General features: G+C 35.0%; 1 protein-coding gene across 17 annotated transcripts in view; it reads right to left on the minus strand.

Moving 5' to 3' along the window:
- Positions 1-19,281, minus strand: part of R3HDM2 (R3H domain containing 2) — a 125,653-nt gene that overhangs the window by 76,099 nt on the left and 30,273 nt on the right. For 15 of the 17 annotated variants that reach the window (XM_032493160.1, XM_032493165.1, XM_032493162.1 and 12 more), the window contains exon 2: positions 18,571-18,633. The exons of 1 other annotated variant lie outside the window; for it this stretch is intronic. The gene's annotated coding sequence lies outside the window, so the exon portion shown is untranslated. Of the gene's footprint in view, positions 1-18,570; positions 18,639-19,281 lie in introns of all 17 variants that reach the window. One more of the 17 variants, XM_032493157.1, reaches the window with a different exon arrangement.

The following is a 19,281-nucleotide window of genomic DNA, read 5'->3' on the forward strand; positions in this document are numbered from 1 at the left end:
TGTGTCTTGTCAAATTCAGCCCTAAGAATTTTGTATTTTTATGTTATTTGTTAATGGTATATTTTACCCATTTCAATTTCAGACAGTTCTAAATAGTATAAAAACATACAATTGATTTTTATATACTGACTTGCTGACTTTATATCCTGCAACCATCCTAAATTCTCTAGTTACGTAAATTCCGTATGATTTCCTACATACACGATGCTGTCCTCTGCAGTGGTTAAACAGCTTTACTTTTTCCTTTTCAAGCTTATGCTTTAGTGAGACTCATCAGTACTATGTTGAGGAGAAGTGGTGAAAGCAAACATCCACACCTTGTTCTTAGGAGCAAAGAATTCAGTATTTCATCATTAAGTATAGTATTAACTGAAGGTTCTTCAAAGATGCCTTGTATCATATGGAGGAGGTTTCCTTCTAATTTGTTGAGTTTTTAACACAAATGGAAGTTGAATTTTCTCAAATGTTTTTTGCTTCTTTTGAGATAAACATGGGTTATTTTCTTTTTTAATCTATTAATAAAGTGAATTACACTGTTTGAATTTTGAATGTTAAGCCAACCTTTAATTGCTAGGATAAACCCTACTTGATCATGATGTATTGTCGTTTTTATGTATCACTGGCTTCAATTTACTAAACTTTTGCTAAGGATTTTTTCATCTATCTTCATAATGGATATTGTTCTGTGGTTTTCTTACGCCTTTGGTTTTAGTAACAGGGTACGGTTGGGCTCTTAAAATGAGCTGCGAAGTACTCCCTCCTCCTCTAAGTTCTTTAAAAGCTTATGTAGGAATGTTACATAAACTCTTCCTTAGACTGTTAGTGGACTTCAGCAGCGAAGCCCTCTGAGCCTAGAGATCCCTTGGTGGAGAACTTTCAAACTACAATTCAGTTTCTCTAACAGATACATGTCTATCAGGTCACTTGTTTCTTTTTGACTGAGCTTTAGCAATTTGTGTCTTTTAAGGAACTTGTCCATTTAATGTAAATTGTCAAATTTATTGGCATAGAACGAACTGTGGTGTTCATTATCATCTTTACAACAGCTGTAGAAATATCAATAATGTCCCATCTCTAATGTGTTCTCTTCCTTTTCTAAAGTTAGGAGCACATACAAATTAATACTAGGTAGCTTGAACCATGGAAAGTTCCCTAAAGAGCATAATTTTGCACTGGATTTTTCAAGGAGTCATGGAAATGTATTGGCAAAGACAGTCAAGGTAACTTGGAGGAGAGCAAAAGCACAAGGGGAAAGATAGTAAATTTAATCTAGTTCAACTTAGCTGACACAGTCCAAAGAAAGGAGTTTAATGAAATGTCAGGAGAGCAGTCAGTGAGTGGGCCTGTCCTAAGGTCCTGCTGAGATATGTGGAATTTATACAACTGAGAACCACTATCAGAGGGTAGTAAAATGATAATAATGATAAAAACTGAAATCACTGAGGAGCAAGATATCAGTTTCTCAGCCATTAGCACCAGACCAAAAGCAGCAACAGAAAGCCAAAAAGCTTATTCTGGTTCAAAATATAAAAGCATTTCATCATTACTCCAAGATTGGGAACCAAATCTATACCATTACTTTTTTTTAAAAAAGGTATGAGCAAACTCAAGAGATGGCCAGCGGTACGGTAGTGGGGACAAACAAGGTTTCTCTCCTGTCCAGATAACTGACAGCTACCCACTTTCTGCCTACAGTGATATGAAAGGGGAAAATATTTTAAAAAGTAAAGAATATGCACAGAGTAGTATGCTCATACATCAAAGGATAAAAAAAGGATGTAGGAAAAAAGAAAGGATGAAGACAAAAAAGAAACATCCATTCTGATGCACTAGAAAATAGAAAAGGGAAGAAATATTCAAAATAATCGCCTCACTCTTAGATTTTGCCATCCTTCCTCCAAGCCTACAATCTGCAAGAAGGCGAGAGAACAGGCAATGAGAAGAAATACTCCCAAATAAAACAAATGAATTCCCAAAACCCCATATCCCAACATCAGAGAATTTCAAAAGTGCCCCCAAGTACCTGGGTCATATTTATAACTAAATTGAATCTTGATTTAATGCTGTGCTTTTCATAGGGATTCTTCCTTCATCTCTTCTAAAAATACAACTATAAAAACAGAAAATAAGCTTCATCACAAAAACCAGCTTAACAATCTATCTCTGAGCAGAGTCTAAGGGAAGAACATGCATTGCTTCTATCTTTCCCACCGCTGTGAAAACAAAATAACAGTAATCTAAAAGTCTGAATGATCTTACAATGTATTACAGATTGTGGCCTGTTCCCACACTGCCTTGCAGCCTTCCCAGGATGGACCAGTGGGCTTTAACATGAACCAAATCTGTCAACCAAGTTGAAGACAGACACGTGCATTCCAATGAGCAGTGGCAAGAAAACACACTGCTCTATCCAGCTCCAAACAATGATAAATAATTCAGGAAAAGAACCGCTGCAATACAGAGCACAGCAGCAGGACTTAAAAATAGACTGTAGAGCCTACGTGGAGGAATCAGGAGTCAAAGAAAATGGATTCATGTCAACAAATTCCCAAGCCCTTTGCAATATAGGATGTTGCTGAAACTGTCACTCAAAAGAGATGTCAGAATTCTAATGTGCTTTTTCATCAAAAAAAACAAGTATTTTTCAGGAACTTGGCAAATTTGGTAACAAGAGAGCTAATAAAAAAATAGTACTATTTGGCAATAGTAGGTATCATTAAAAAAAAAAAAGCAAATCCAAATGACATTGAGAAGATAAGTTTTCAAGAAAAAAAAATTAGAAGGTGGGGGGAGGGCATAGCTCAGCGGTAGAGTGCATGCTTAGCATGCTTGAGGTCCTGGGTTCAATCCCCAGTACCTCCTCTAAAAAAATAAAATAAAACCTAATTACCTCCCACTGCAAATTAAAAAAAAAATTGTTTTAATTAGAAGAGGGGTTTAAAATTCTATTTTTCATACCACCACGTTCTACGTCTAACACCAATTTAAACTAATTATGCCTCTAGTATTGAGGATACATAGCATTCAAAATTTTTCTATTCAGTTTTCCACCTCTAATAGATCCGATCATGCAATACATGCAAACACAAGATTCTCACCTGTTAATAAAAAAGGTACCTTGAAAACTGAACAGAAGCCATGATTATGTTACTAGGATTAAATTAAATTCTAAGTCTGACAAAACTGATAAATTTATAATTAGATGAGGACTTGTCCAAGATCATGGGTCCATGTGAACTGTGCAGGTTTCAATCTACTCAAGAACGCTTCAACTTACCTGATCTGATGAATAGTGTGGCTGGACAGTCATTCTTAAGACTGGTGTCCTGAATGACCAGATCCCAGATGTACTCTACAAACTCAATGTACGTGATGAAAAAATAACATTCTACATCCAACCTGCATTTTCCCACAGCCACCAAAATGTATACCACTCTCTTCTTAATTCTGAGATCAGTTTCAGACAACTGAAAATTTTAAGACTATATAATGATGCCTAATCTATCTTTAATGTATGATATAAAATATAACAGAAAACAATCTAATCCTTTTATAGATGCTTTATCCTAACTAAGCAAAACAAGCAGTAGCGAAGAAATTGTTGTTCACTATAAACTCCAGACCAACACATAAACAGACCAATCTGCTTCTGCTTCACCTATCATTAGAAGAAAAATTGGCTATGTCTCCTCACAATTGTGCCATTCAACTTAAACTACAGAAAGACCAGAGCGCACCTGGAATAAATGAAGTTTGTTTTTTCAGTTCTTAAATTTTCTAGATTCTAAGAGTAAACACGAAATAGTATTTTCAAAGGAGAAACAGACTGGCTCATTGAAAACATGATCCATCTAAAGCACTTTCCCAGCATGACATAACATGGTCAGACCAGCTATTTTCCATCCCTGTTCTGCTCACCAGACAGCGAGACTTCCTTTCTCTGTAAATCCAGGCTTTCTTACTGTTGACAAAGGACAGTCTGGTCAAATGCACCTGGATTTGAGTCCCAGTGCTAGTCCCACCCTTGGCTGGGGTAAAAAAAACAAAACAAAACAAAACCCTATTCTGAATCTTGCACTTTAGACAGATCTACTCTGATCCTCTTCTGACCTGTCTGTCCCCTCATGGCAAGATGTTCATGGGACTAAGGGACATATCTACCTGAAGCCCCTTGACTCCACCATCTCCAACTATGCTCTGGATCCCAGAATGCCCTGCCCAAGCAGTCCCAAAACCAATTCCAGGCCTTCAGTGGATGTCTTCTCAAACTCTGTCCTCACACAGACAACACTCATTGCTGCATGCTTTCCATGTTCTGAATGGTGGGCAAGGGACAGAGGATGAAAGGGATGTATATGGAGACTCGACCTAGGGGGCATCCCCGCACTACCCCATCCAGTCTCAGAGCTTTGAGGAGTCCAAGAATTCCGGCCTTCTAGGTCATTACAAAAATATATGTCTAAACAGGAGGAAAAAATTTTCTTTCTAATCCTGATTTGTAACTTAAATATGTAGACATATGGAATATTTGCTTCCATTCATGCTCTTTCCCTAGGACTTAATTGTTAAGAGCAGGCATACCTAGCCATATCACACACCAGTAGTAACCACATCTGTAAGCCTTACTTTACTGACTTGTGAGATAAGCAAGTTAAAATCTCCTTCATAGGATTTCAATACAATAAATAATTTTCAAAATTATTTTGCAGGATGTTTGGTACACAGCAAACCTGTGACAAACTGAAGCATATTTATTATATTCTCTACCATCACTCCTCTCCCTAGTATGGGCAAAAAAGGAACAGAAAAGTAAAGCCAACTTCAGAGAAACTACAACCAAAACAGCCATTTGTAGGTCTCATTTTAAGGAATTCTGTCATTGATTCCATAGAAGACTGATGGCACTGATTATTTTTGCTTACAACCATTTCTCTCACTAACCTTTCCATTTTTTAGTACCTATACAAGGAGATACATGTTAACTAAACTTACTGTGGTAATCACTTCTCAATATACGTATGTCAGGTCATTATAGAGTAAACCTTAAACTTAAACAGAGCTGTATGTCAACTCTATCTCAATAAAACTGGAAAGAAAAAATGTAAGCTCTGTAAGGGTAGGGATTTTTCCCCCTTTTCTTCATTGCTATATCCTTTACTCTCAGACAGTTCCTGGCACAATGAGTAAGTTTTTGTTAATAAACCATTAACTACAAAAAGCAAGTATGGAGTGGTTATCTAACACCCTAACACCAGTATCATACATAAACAAGCCTAGCATAACCAGAAAATGAATTATTTACATGTGGCTACTTCACTGAGCTAATTCCTCTAACTTAAGAAGTTTCCTTAAAAATGAAATTAATGAAAACATTAGAGTATGTCTTTAACATGAGGCCATTTCTGCTCTCTTCAACCTTGATCCTCACCTGCCTGCACAAGGATACTGCTAGTACTCAGTAATTTCATATACAATCCTACCTGAGAGGATAATACAATTAACTAAATTATACTGAAGCTCTTGTTTTAAGCTCCAAATATGATGGGATGTAGTAGAAAGAAATCCAAAAGAGCAGGTTAGGAAAGAGGCACCTTTCTGCAAGTCTCTCATGCTTTTATCCCCAACCCCCTTGATCTTGCATGAGTCAATCCTATCAACTCTTAAGAGCTCAAAGTAAGTCTACGAACTATATCCTACACCCCATCACATTCTCAAAAACATATTATGGTTTTCAAGTTTCCTTAATCAATCCATTTATCTCTGACAAATGCTCATTTCCAAACTAGAGGTTAGAATATTGTGGCAGAGGTAGGTAATTTGGAACCAAATCTATTCTGAAACAGACTGATACAACCTTGACAACATTACATATGACACTTTCAGAGACACAGAATGATGGCTGGTAAAAAGACAGCTCAGCAGCACATCCTACATAACTGAGATTTAAAAGTGTGTCGACAAGGGGGACATGTTACAGATGTGCTTTCTGATCTATACAAATCCCAAAACTAGCCTGGGTGCTTATTTTAATAAAATTACATCCTCCGTATTGGTCTGATTCTCAAAATCCATCTACAACGCAAGGCATCATCTTAAAGAAAAACTACTCTTGGTGAGTCAAAATACTATCAGCAAAAGACAAGTATGATACTCCTGAGCGCTGGTTAAATAAACTTGCAGTAGCCCTAAACTCCACAACTGGACTTGGACAAACTAACACAACTCCTCCCTGAGAAAAATTCAAAGCTTTCTTTAAAAAAAAAAGATACAAAAGCCAAAAAGTTCCAACACAATCTTATTCTAGACCAAAAACACACAGCTATAAATGTCTAGAAATGCCTCAAGGTGTGTAATTACTGAAGCTAATTAGCATTCTCAAAATTAAATGTCCACTGCAATGCTTAAGGGATGAAGGGTAGGGCAAAAAGGAGGTATGGGCAGATGAATCCCACCAAAAAGATAAAGTTCAGATATATCTCTCTAATAAAAAAAATAGGATTCTGGGATTAACCAACCTAACTTGCTAGGAGAAGAAAAATGATTATCAGTTCCTAAGTCTCAACTAAAATGTGAAACTTTTTGGTGCTACCATTCACTGGGAAAGTGGGAATTAACCAGGCAGAAAGGGCAGAACTATAATATTAATTTTATAATAAAGACAACATGAAAGATTCATTCATACTAAAATAATGTTGTTTTAAAAAGAAAACACATTTTTAAAAATTCATAGTAAATCATCTTTTTCTATAAGATCATGACACTAGAGTTGTGCCATGTAATTTTGCCTTTATTCTCACTTACCTTTATTCTGATTGTCACCTTTTTGGGGGTGGGGGTTAATTCAGTTTATCTATTTATTTTTTCTTAGAGGAGGTACTGGGGATTGAATCCAGGACCTCATGCATGCTAACCATGTAATGTACCACTTGAGCTATATCCTCCTGCCTCACTTACCTTTATTCTAACAAATATAAATATGGGATCCTGAATAAAGAAGATTCAGTGTTCTGCATAGTTTTTAGAGATTTGATTTCCAGCTCTGCCACTTACAAACTGTGTGATCTTGGATAAATTACTTAATCTCTTGGTGCCTCAGTTTCCCTTATATGTAAAACAAAGGTTATAGTAACTATCTCATGGGGCTGTAAATATTAAATGAGTTAATAAACAGGTAAAATGCTTATACACATGGAAATATTAAATAAATGTTAGCTATTATTTTTGTTGTTGTTATTTAGTCTTCTCTAAACCAATGCAAGATCGGACACTATTTTTAAAACTTGGAAGCATTAATGTATAAATAATATTATCCGTTTTATGGTTTCTCCAAAACTGAGGGGCTTGCTTACATAGAACGAACAAAATAAGTAGGTCCAGACTGACCTTAGGTTTTAAGACCCATAATGTGCATTTTCCTTTTAAAGACAAATATTCTGAGAAATAGTCTAATCTTCCTATGCCAGAGGAATGAAGTTCCCTTCCTGTACCTACCAGGAAAATCAATGGCGCAGGAGACAAATAAGTAAGTTGTAATGTATTATGCTAAGTGCTAGCTAGAGCTGCTCACAATGTTAAATAGGAAAGAGGGAACAGGCATCTAAGCCATACTAGAGGAAAGGCTTCCAGAAGGAGGGATGCTTAAGCCATTTAACCCTGAGGACAAACAGCATTCAGCCAAATAGAGAGAAGTGGAGAAACAGACCTAGATTCCATATTTAACAACTGGATGATCTGAGGAAAGCTACTTAATCTCTCTAAACCCCAGTTTCCTCACCTACAATATGAAATGATAAAAGTATTTCTTTTGGAAGACCGTGTGAAGACTAAATGAGATAATGTATGTAAAGTACTTAGCACAGTGCCAGGACATAGTGTGAACCCAACCAACAAAAATACTATTAACACAGATTTATGGGTCACCATGCTGCTTTCTCAGACCTGCAAGTATTGCATAAAGCTACAGTATAAGGCACTCACAGAAAAGTGGCTAGAGAGAAAGCTAAAGGTTAGTGGAGACAGGATCATAAAACATCCTGTGTACTAACTAAAGTAATAGGAACCTTGTAAATGATTTTCAGAAAGGAGTTACATCATCATATTTCTATTTTGAAAGAGTACTTTTGCTACACAATGTAGATGGCTTAGAAAAAAGATAAAATAGAGGCAGAGACATCAACTAGGAAAAAGATGAGGTAAACACTCTGGCTGTAGAATGAGGGGACTCTGATCCAAGAGGCATTAAGGAGGTAGAATCACTGAGACTTGGTGACACAGGAGATATGTATGATGATTGGGAGAAGAGGACACCAGATGACCAAAGAGAAAAGCAGCTCTTAAAGTGTGGCCTGGTACCCCTGGGAATTTCCAAGACTTTTTCATGGGATATGCAAGGTCAAAACCACTTTTATAGTAATATTGAAACCTTATTCACCCTCTTCACTCTCATGCCCTCACAGGCAAGAGAGCATTTTCCAGACGCTACATGACATGTAATATCACAATTCACTGAATGAAAAGGCAGACATGAGAATTCATCCGTATTCTATTAACCCCAACACAAAATTAATATAAAAATGAAAAACAGTGATACATTTCTCACTAAATTTTGTTGCTGTTGTTATGGGAAAAATTTTTTTTAATTTTTTAAAATTTATGTTAACATGTAATGGATTTATTATCATTTTTTAATCAATTAATAATGGTTTTTATTTCTCAGTTTTAATTTCTAATACATTAATATTCATAGGTATAACCTACATAAAAAAAACCTCTTTTGGGGGCCTCAGCAATTTTTGAGTGTAAAGAGATTACAATACCAAAAAGTCTGAGAACATTTGGAGTAGATATTTCCACCATTAAGATACAAATACTGAAGAAGAAACCAGTTTGGAAAGAAAGATAATAAAATTCTGTTTAAAACATGGGAAATGTGATATGCCTATGGGCTAACAAAATCAAAGTGCCCAATAGGCAGTAACACTGATGGGACTGGATATCTAGACCACCAAACTGTGACAGAAGTTAAAACCTCAGATTTTAAAAGGCTAGTGCACAGTGAGAACAGTGGTGGCAGATTAGCAGAGGCAGATTAGCAGCAGACAAGGTTAGAGAGGTTAGCTGAGGCCTCAGGACACACCAATATTTAAGAAATAAAGAAGAGTAAGAGAACTCCATATAGAGTTCGGAAAAGGAAAGTCATAAAAGTAGAAATAAAAATGAAAACTAAAAGACTATACCACTAGCTATAAATTAAAGAGAAAAAAAAAGCAGTTCAGGGCTTTGAAGAAAAGCAAAACACCAATCCATCATTAGTAACAGTTGGGAAAAAAAGAAAAGATAAATGAAATCCAGCATTAACTACAAAATCTCATTTTAGCCAGGAGTTTCAATTTCTTCTCATACAATACTTTTTTCTTATCAGAGTTACTCATAGATAATAGAATGATTTCAGGTTTGTCTTCTTTGCCTTCTTTGTTTACCCTCTGGAGGAAATGCAAACAAGAAAATGACCAAAAGGATAGAGACAGAAAGAAAAAGAAAGATCTTAGATGAAACATACGAAGAGAACTGACTGAAGCAGTGGCTCAATGAAGATGCATTCATTCATTCAAGCAACAGATACTCACTGGGGAAACATTCTTTGCAAGACATCATGATAGACACAGCTGAATAACAGCTGACTAATAACATACCAAGCTATGCCCTTGATTTATCAGCAGAAGCAACAGACTGGAAATAGAAATAAAGCTTTCCTGATGAGACTAGCATAAGCAGAGGCAGCTCTATTCCAAAGGTGGCTCTAGGAGATTCCTGGAGCTCGAAGTCACCCAATTACTGAAATGTGTTCTTATTCCACAAAATAACTCCAAAGAAATATTTTCTTCATGTGTTTGATAGCTATATGGTCCTGTGGCAATGCTACGTCTCATGAATTTTTACATAGGTAAGCGCAGCTCTGAAATGCAGAGAGAAATCTTTAAGAAACCTTTGTACGTATATTAAATCATCATAAACTCTGATGTAAGCTCCAAAACTAATACTAAAGGTCAAAGGAGAATTATCTAACTTGATGCACTTAGGCTGAAAAAGGCTGCTTTAATTAGTCAACTCTACCCCTTTAAAGGAAAATGTGATTTTTTAAAAATATGGTCATTCTTTCAAGGACTAAGAATAGAGAAACGGCATATGAAAATACCCAGAATCTAGCATCACAACCAAAGAGAACCTGGACAAGAAAGGATGTATTATCACACACAGACTGTCACAAAAATCTTTTCACACCATCATTGTGAGCTATCATAGCTGACCTATTTCTAGCTCTAAGCCTGTATCTGACTGATTTGCAAACTTCTGGAAATAGCTGGGCTTCAAGAGACACTGAACTACATCAGAAGTATCTTTTTGTCTGAGTTATATTTAGCCTCCATTCCCCATCTCACCCCTGCTCCTTTTTAAAAAGAAACTGAGAAAGGAAGAATTTTTGGACAGTGGCTAAAAACAATCGGTGTTCCTAATGTTACTGAAAACTTTGGGAGTGGAGGTGGGGATTTCATTCCTGACTAACTTGGAGTAACAAGGATCATATTTATCTTCCTGGCAGAAACAATTGGGAAAAAAAAGACAAAATTGTGAAACAATGGTGTTTAAGACATTGGACATCAAGCAATGAAAGACAATGATTCCCGAGAGATGGAAAACAAATAAGGTAAGCCCTGTGATTACCCAAGCTTAATGCCTAGAGAGCATTTTCAAGAAATGTCAAAAGAAAGGGAGAATCTAAGGGGAACCCACCAAGAGACCAACACGCTCCCTAAGTGAAGAACACAGAAGTGAGGGTCTGAGAAAGCAAAGGAGTCTGGAGTTCATAGAAAAGAGTAAGCCACAGACTAGAGAAAATATTTACAGACCACATATCCAACAAAACACTTGTATATAGAATATATAAAGAATTCTCAAAACTCAACAGTAAAGAAACAAAAAATCCAAACAGAAAATGGACAAAAGACATGAACAGACATATTCAAAATCATTAACCATTAGAAAAATACAAATTAAACTACAATGAGATATCACTACACATAAATCATAATGGCTAAAGTAAAAAGTACTGTCAATACCAAATGCGGGCAAGGATGCAGAAAAACTGAATCACTCATACACAGCTGGTTGGAGTGTAAAATGGTACAGGCACTCTGGAGAAAAGTTTGGCAGTTTCTAATAAAATGAAATACACAATTACCAAGCCACCTAGCAATTGTACTCTTGGACCTTTATTCTAGAAAAATAAAAACTTTGTTTAGACAAAAACCTGTTCATGAATGTTTGCAGTAGCTTTATTTATAACAGCCCAAGATGGGAACCAACACAGAAGTCTTTCAACAGGTGACTGCTTAAACAGACTCGGGATAGTCATACCATGGAACACCACTCAGCAATAAACGGGTACAAATTATTGATACACGCAACAACTTAAATGGCTCTCAAGGGGGTTATACTGGGGAGATAATCTTAAAAGGTTACATACTATATGATTCTATTTAAATAAAATTTTGAAATGATAATATTATAGACATGGAGAACAGATTAGTTGTTGCCAGATTTATGAATGCCATGGAGGGAGGTAGGATAGGAGTAAAAGAGCAACAGGAAAAATTCCTGTGGGAATGGAACTGTTCTGTATTTTGATGGCGGTTGTAGATACACAAATTCACACATGATCAAATTCCACAGAACTACAGATGCATACACGAACACAGGAATACATGTAAAACTGGGGAAATATGAATAGACTCTATAGATTATACCAATACCAATTTCTTGGTTTTGATACGGTCCTATAATTATACAAGCAGTTACCATTGGGAGAAAAAGGGGGAATGGCACATGGAAAAATGCTGTACGTTTTCTTTTACAGCTTCTTGAAAATTATACTTACTTCACAATGAAAAGTTAAAATAAATGACTGAGAAATGATACAGATTATAGGATTAGTAAATAAAGACATTTAGAAAATTATTGTAACTATATTCCACATATGCAAAAAATCTAAAGCAAAAAGTAAGCATGTTAGGTGGAAGAAGTAAAAAGTCTCTGATATGTTAGAGATAAAAATATACTATATAAGACTAACAGCAGATTAGAAATTGCAACAAAATATATACAAGATCTTGTGGTAGCTCACAGCAAAAAAAATGTGACAATGAATGTATGTACAGTTATGTATAACTGAAAAATTGTGCTCTACACTGGAATTTTACACAACATTGTAAAATTACTATAACTCAATAAAAAAAATGTTTAAAAAAAAGAAATTGCAACAGAATAAATCAGGGGGGAAAACCTGAGAAAAAAGCAACAGAAACTAACCAAATTAAAAAAGAAAGAAAAAAAACCTGAAATAAAATGAACAAATCATCAGTGAACTGTGGGAAATTCTCAAATTGCCTAATATATGTCAGTGGTATTTCCAAAGAAGAGAAAAGAAAAAATATTTAAAGAAATAGTAACTTTGAAGTTTCCAAATTGGAATAAAACTATACATACACAGATTCAAGATGCTCAAAGAAGAAAACCAAGACACATCATTACCAAACCACCTAAAGAAAGTAATATAGAGTAAATCTTAAAAGTAGCCAGAGAGAAGGACTTATTACCTATAGAGGAACAAAGATGAAGATGACAACAGAATTCTCATTAAAAACTAATCAAGTTAGAAGACAATGGAGTGGTATCTTAAAGGACTGAAAGGAAAAAAAAACTGTCAACCAAGAATTCTATACTCACAGAAAATATCTTTCAAAAATAAAGGCAAAATAAAGACTTTTTGAGATACTAAAAAACTAAAAGAATTCATCACCAGCTGACCGGTCCTAGTCCTTCAGGTTGAATGAATATGATAACAGATGAAAATGTGGATCTAAACAAAGGAGTGAAGAGCACCATAAATGGTCACAATGTGGGTAAGTATAAAAACTCTTAAAAAAAACAACTTTTTGCTCATTAAATATCTTTTTTAAAAAATCAACGCTTCAAAGAATAATTTAAAATACATTGTATAATTTATATAAACAAGTAAATGTATGACCAGAATACAGCAAAAGCCAGGTGGGAAGGAAAATGAAGTATATGTATTGTAAAGTTCTGACACTATACACGAAGCAGTATAACACTACCTTGAAGCAGAGTGTATGGCCCACGTAGAAAAATGGAAATCAAAAGAAACTCACTTAGGAAGCCCAAACACCGGATTTCCAGACAGACTTTAGATCAGCCATTTTAAATAAGATCAAAAGAGGAAAGAGGGAGGGAGGAAGGGAGGGAAAAAATTCAAAAGTTAAGAAAACCATGAATAAAGAAGAAAAAGCATGAAAACAGTGTCTCACCAAAAATAGAATATTAGTAGAAAGACAAAAATTTAAAAAAGGAATCAAACAGAAATTTTGGAGTCAGAAAGTACAAATAATGGAAATGAAAAACATCAGCAGAGGAGTTCAAGACGAGATCTGAGCAGGCAGAAGAAATAATCAACAAACTTGAAGCCAGGTCAATTAGGCTATATCTGTCTGAGGAACAAAAAGAAAAAAGAATGAAAAATAATGAGCAAAGCCTCAGAACAGAGCATAATAAATTCCTATTAGAGGGGGTCCCATGACAGGAGAGAAAGGGAAAGAAAGAATATTTAATAAAATAATGGCTAAATTTTTCTCAAGTGTGATTAAAAAAACTAAATCTGCAAATTCAAGAGGCTCATCAGAAACCATGGAGGTCAGAAGGCAATGGGAAAATACGTCAAGTGCTGAAAGAAAAAGACTGTCAGCCAAAAATCCTATATTTAGCAAAACTATCTTTCAAAAACAAAGGAGAAATTAAGGCATTCATAGATAAAAGTGAAAGAACTCATAACTAGCAGAACTAGTCTACAAGAAATACTAAAGACAGCCACTCAGGCTGAAATAAAAAGACTCTAGGCAGTATCTCAAAATCAAATGAAAAAATTAAAAGTACTGATAAAGGTAACTACCTACGTAAATGTAAAAGACACTTTAAGTTTTTTGTTTGTAACTTTCTATCTTATTTAAAAGACAACCAAATAAAACTATGATTATAAATTTGTGCTGATGGGTACACAATGTAAAAAGACATAATTTGTATGTAATAGCACAAGAGAAAGAGGGAACAGAGCTATATAGGCACAAAGGTTTGTATACTATTGTAATTGAGTTGGTATTAATCAAACTACATCATTAAAAAATTAGATGTTAATTGTGACCCCCAGAACAATCACTAAGGAAATAACTCAGTTTCATAGAGGGAACCTGCAAAACCCCATAAATAACATCCTACTAAATGGTGGAAGACTGAATGTATTCAGTCTACACTCAGAAACAAGACAGAGATCCACTTTTGCATAGAATGCATGCTTAGCATGCATGAGGTTCAATCCCTAGTACCTCCATTAAAAAAATAATTAAATAAACAAACCTAATTACCTCCCCCCTCCAAAAAAATTAAAAAATAAAATAAAGTAGAGCAGGGCTCAGCAAATGTTAAAAAAATAATAAGTTTTTTAAAAACATTTTTAAAAAAAGATCCACTTTTGCACTGGAGGTTCTCGCTAGGGCAATGAGGCAAGTAAGAAGAAACAAAAGGCATCCAGATTGGAAAAGAAGAAGTAAAACTATCTCTATTTGCAGATGGCATGATCTTGTATCTAGAAAATCCTAAGGAATCCACTAATATACAAGTTCAGCAAGTCTGCAAGATACAAAGTCAATATACAAAAAAAGATTATATTTCTATACACAAGCAATGAACAATCCAAAAGTGAACTTAAGAGGAAAAAAACTTTACGATAGTAACAAAAATAATACTTTTGTATAAATTTAACAAAAGAAGTGCAACAGGGTAGGATTTTTTAAAAGTGTAACTTGTATATTGAAAATTACAAACTATTATTGATAAAAATTAAAGAATATCTAAATAAGGATAAAGATATCTTATGTGCATGAATTCAAACACTTAATATTGCTAAGACGGTTACACTCCCAAAACTCATCTACAGATTCAAAGCTATCCCTATCAAAATCCTAGCTGGCTTTTTTTTGCAGAAACTAATAAATTGATCCTATAATTCACATGGAAATGCAAGGAACCTAGAATAAACACCATAATCCTGAAAAAGAACAACAAAATTGGAGGAATCACATTTCCCAAGTTCAACTAAGTACACAAAGCTACAGTAATCAAAACAGTATTGTAGTGGAATATAATTGAAAGCCCTTACCTTTATGGTCAGCTGATTTTTTGACAAGGGTGCCAAGACAATCAAATAGGCTAAGGAGAGTCATTTCAACAACTGGTGCTGGGACAAATGCATAGCTACACATAAAGCCATACCTCACACCATACACAAAAATTAACTCAAAGAGGATCATAGATCTATATATAAGATCTGAAACTATAAAACTCTTAAAAGAAAACATTGGAATAATCTCTGTGACCTCGGGTTATTCAAAGCCTTCTTAGCCACAACACTAAAAGTACAAGCAACAAAAGGAAAAATAGATTAGGTGGACTTAATTAAACTTAAAACTTTTGTCTGTAAGCAAAACCATCAAGAAAGTGAAAAACCCACAGAAAAAATATTTGCAAATCATACATCTGATAAGGAACTTGTACTCAGAACTCTTAGAAATCAATAATAAAAAAATAAGTTATCCAATTATTTAAAAGGCAAAGGATTTAAATATACATTTCCCCAAAAAGATACATAAGCGGCCAATGTGTACATGAAAAGATGCTCCAACATCACTAGTCATCAGGAAAACGCAAATCAAAACATGATGAGATACTGCTTCACATCCACTAGGACAGAGACAGGCTGGAACCTGGGCCCCTTTGCTGCAGTGCCTGCACCTGAACAAACATCTCCTTGAGCAACAGAATAAAAAGAAATTATAAGGGACTAAAAATAACTGCATGCATGGGCAGCAGGGGCAAATTATGCACAAGACACAAAAAGACCAAAAACCCAACTGCCACTTCTGAGGTGTCGGGAGCAAAAGCAGGGTACAGCGCATGATCCCCGAACACAGCCCCACCAAGGGGATGGGCTGACCACCTAAGCCCTCAGGAGCAAGCAAGGGAAGCTGTTACTTGTTCTCACTCCCTCCTACTGCAGCACAAGTCCCGGTAAAGCCTTGCATGAATTTCTTGTCTGGCCTCTTATCAATTTTTATTATTACAAAGTCCAAGAACCCAGGTCAGCATCAAGATGGCTAGACTCAAAAAGACAGATAAGAAGAAGTTTGATAACGATAGATACATTGGGACCCTCACACATTGTTGGTAGGAGTATAATAGTGCAACCACTTTGAAAGCGGTTCCTCAGAAAGTTAAACATAGTGTTACCATATGATCCAGCAATTATACTTCTGGGTATACACCCAAGAGAAATGAAAACATATTTCCACATAAAAACTTGTACATGAATGTTCATAGCAGTATTATTCATAGTAACCCCAGAAAGTGAAAACCTAAAAAGTCCACCAACTGATGGATAAATGAAATATGATACATCCACACAACAGAATATTATTCAGTCATAATAAAAACCAAAGTACTTATTCATGTTACAGCCTGGATGAATCTTGAAAAAAGTTATACTAAATGAAAGAAGCCGGCCACAAAAGGTCACATATTGTCTGATTCCTTTTATAATATATACCTATACTAGGCAAATCCATAGAGACAGAAAGCAGATTAGAAGTTACCAAGGGATGGGGGAGAAGGGAATGGGGAGTAATTAGTTAATGGGTATGGGGTGGTTTATAGAACAATGGAAAAGATTTGAAACTAGAAGGTGATAGTGGTTGCAGAACATTGTAAACAAACTAAATACCAATGACTTGTACACTTAAAAACTGTTAATTGTGTATTATGTCAATTTACCTCAAAAAAAAAGAGAAAAAATTAACTTGGAGTGGGAAAGAAGTATATGACTATACAAATATTTGTATACAAATATACACAGCATAGTTTTATTCGTAATTGTCGAAAACTGGAAACAACCCAAATGTCCGTCAGTAAGTAAATGGATAAACAAATTGTTATAGCTATACAATGGATCACTACTCAGCAATAAAAAGGAATGAATTATTGGTACATGCAACAACACAGATGAATCTCAAAAAATTATGCTTAATTAAAAAGCCAAACCAAAATAAATAAGTATGAGAGTATATGCTTTATGATTACATTTATATAGAATTCTGGACAATGCAAACTAGTCTATAGTGACAGAAAATAGACCAGTGGTGGCCTGGAGACCACAGAAGTTGGAAGAAGGATTACAAATGGGGAAAAGGAAACTTGTGGGGGTGATAAATATGTTCATTATCTTGATTGTGGTGATAGTTCATGGTGAACACGTATGACAAAATTTAACAAATCATACATTTTAGTATGTACAGTTTACTATATGTCAATTATTAAAAGCCTCAATTAAGTTCTTCCTTGAAAAATGTATTAGGGCAACGTACTCATGTTGGCCACTAAATAATTGATAAGATAGTAGTAACGCAGTTCTACTTTACCTTGCTGAGTGTGCAGACAACTCTCGGCAAAATTAAACACAGAGAACCACTTAAAGTAGCATATAAATTTGAATTTTTGTAAACTTAAAAATACTTCCATTAACATATATTATAATTTCAGAAATGCTCAATCTTCATTTTCGACTGATCTTCAGCTGGCAGTGCCAGAAACCCTGCCAGCTCTGACAAGTATAATAAATGTGATCTGTAAACAAGCATTTAGAAAGCTCCTACAAGAAACCCTAGTAAGGTTCCTTAAACTTGAAAACTGGTGAATAGTATCTCAAGTGTGATGAATTCAACAAAGAAAGATTCCTATTACCTATATTAATCACCTCTTTTATTTTTAATTAAAAAAAATTTTTAACAGAGGTACTAGGGATTGAACCCAGGACCCCATGCATGCCAAACACGCACTCTACCACTGAGCTATACCCCCCACCCAATATTAATCACCTCTTAAGAATTCCCCAATTATAGATACTTACCTTTTATAGATATTTACTCAAAAATTTTTGAACGATTTCTAAACATTCTACTTTTTAAAAATTTTAAAAAGCTTTAAGGTTAAAAACCCTAAGCTGAATTTTCCTTTATCAAATGTCCATTGTTTTAAAGACAAAGAGTATGCTATATTCACCAATGAGAAAAAGTTATGGAAATGAGGGTGAAGTTCAGCCAATCAAAACAATTTCACATTCATGATATTTATGTGAGGTGAGGAATGACATCATCTACACCAAGCTACCATCATCTCTCACTTTGACTATAGCAGTAGCCTTTCTTCATTTTTTAATTCAACTGAATTCAATCTTGATAGACTCCCCGAGTCTCAATTTCTTCATCTATTAAATGTGTACAAAAACACTCCCAACCTAATGAGGTTGTGTGAGGATTAAATGAGATTATGGGTAAAGCACTTAGTTTGTTGCCTGGTACATAAAAAAAGTGCTCCGTAAATGTTACCTATTATTACCTGAATAAATGTTCAGCCTCCATGAGCCCAGTGCTGGAATGGCATCACATGTAAGTAACAAGTCTAACCTCAAAAAAAAAAAAAAAAAAAAAAAAAAGTTAAAAGCAATTTCAACTGTAATATATTAAGACTCTCAAAGAAAATAAAGAGATCCATTTCAAAATCCACAGCAGCTTCTTCATATCTTCTTGCCCAATTCCTTTTGCTCACAATATTTCTTATAATCCTACACTTTGCCCTGAACCCTCTATATCCATCCCTACTCACAATTCACAATAAAGCACTATTCATTTGGTTCTTTACCCTTTATTGACCCTTTCTACTTAGCAATTCTTGGTCCATTTTCTAATATAAATAAATCATACAGCCATACTCCTTGAACTTCTTCAGCTGTATTTTTACTCATTATCCTGTCACACAAGACAAATCTAGAAACTGAGCTAGCAGATTTAAAATCTCTCTTGGTAGGTAAGAAGCATAGAGGCCAATACTACCCAAAGCAATCTACAGATTTAATGCATCCCTATCAAATTACCCATGACATTTTCCACAAAACTAGAACAAATAACCCTAAAATTTATATGGAATCATAAATAAAACACCCAGAATTGCTTTGTTCTCTGAAAAGAACAAAGCTAGAGGCATAATCTTCCCAGACTTCAGACAATACTCTGAAGCTACAACAATCAAAACAGCATAGTATTCACACAA

The sequence above is a fragment of the Camelus ferus genome, chromosome 12, assembly GCF_009834535.1.
Source record: "Camelus ferus isolate YT-003-E chromosome 12, BCGSAC_Cfer_1.0, whole genome shotgun sequence".
Classification (NCBI taxonomy): domain Eukaryota; kingdom Metazoa; phylum Chordata; class Mammalia; order Artiodactyla; family Camelidae; genus Camelus; species Camelus ferus.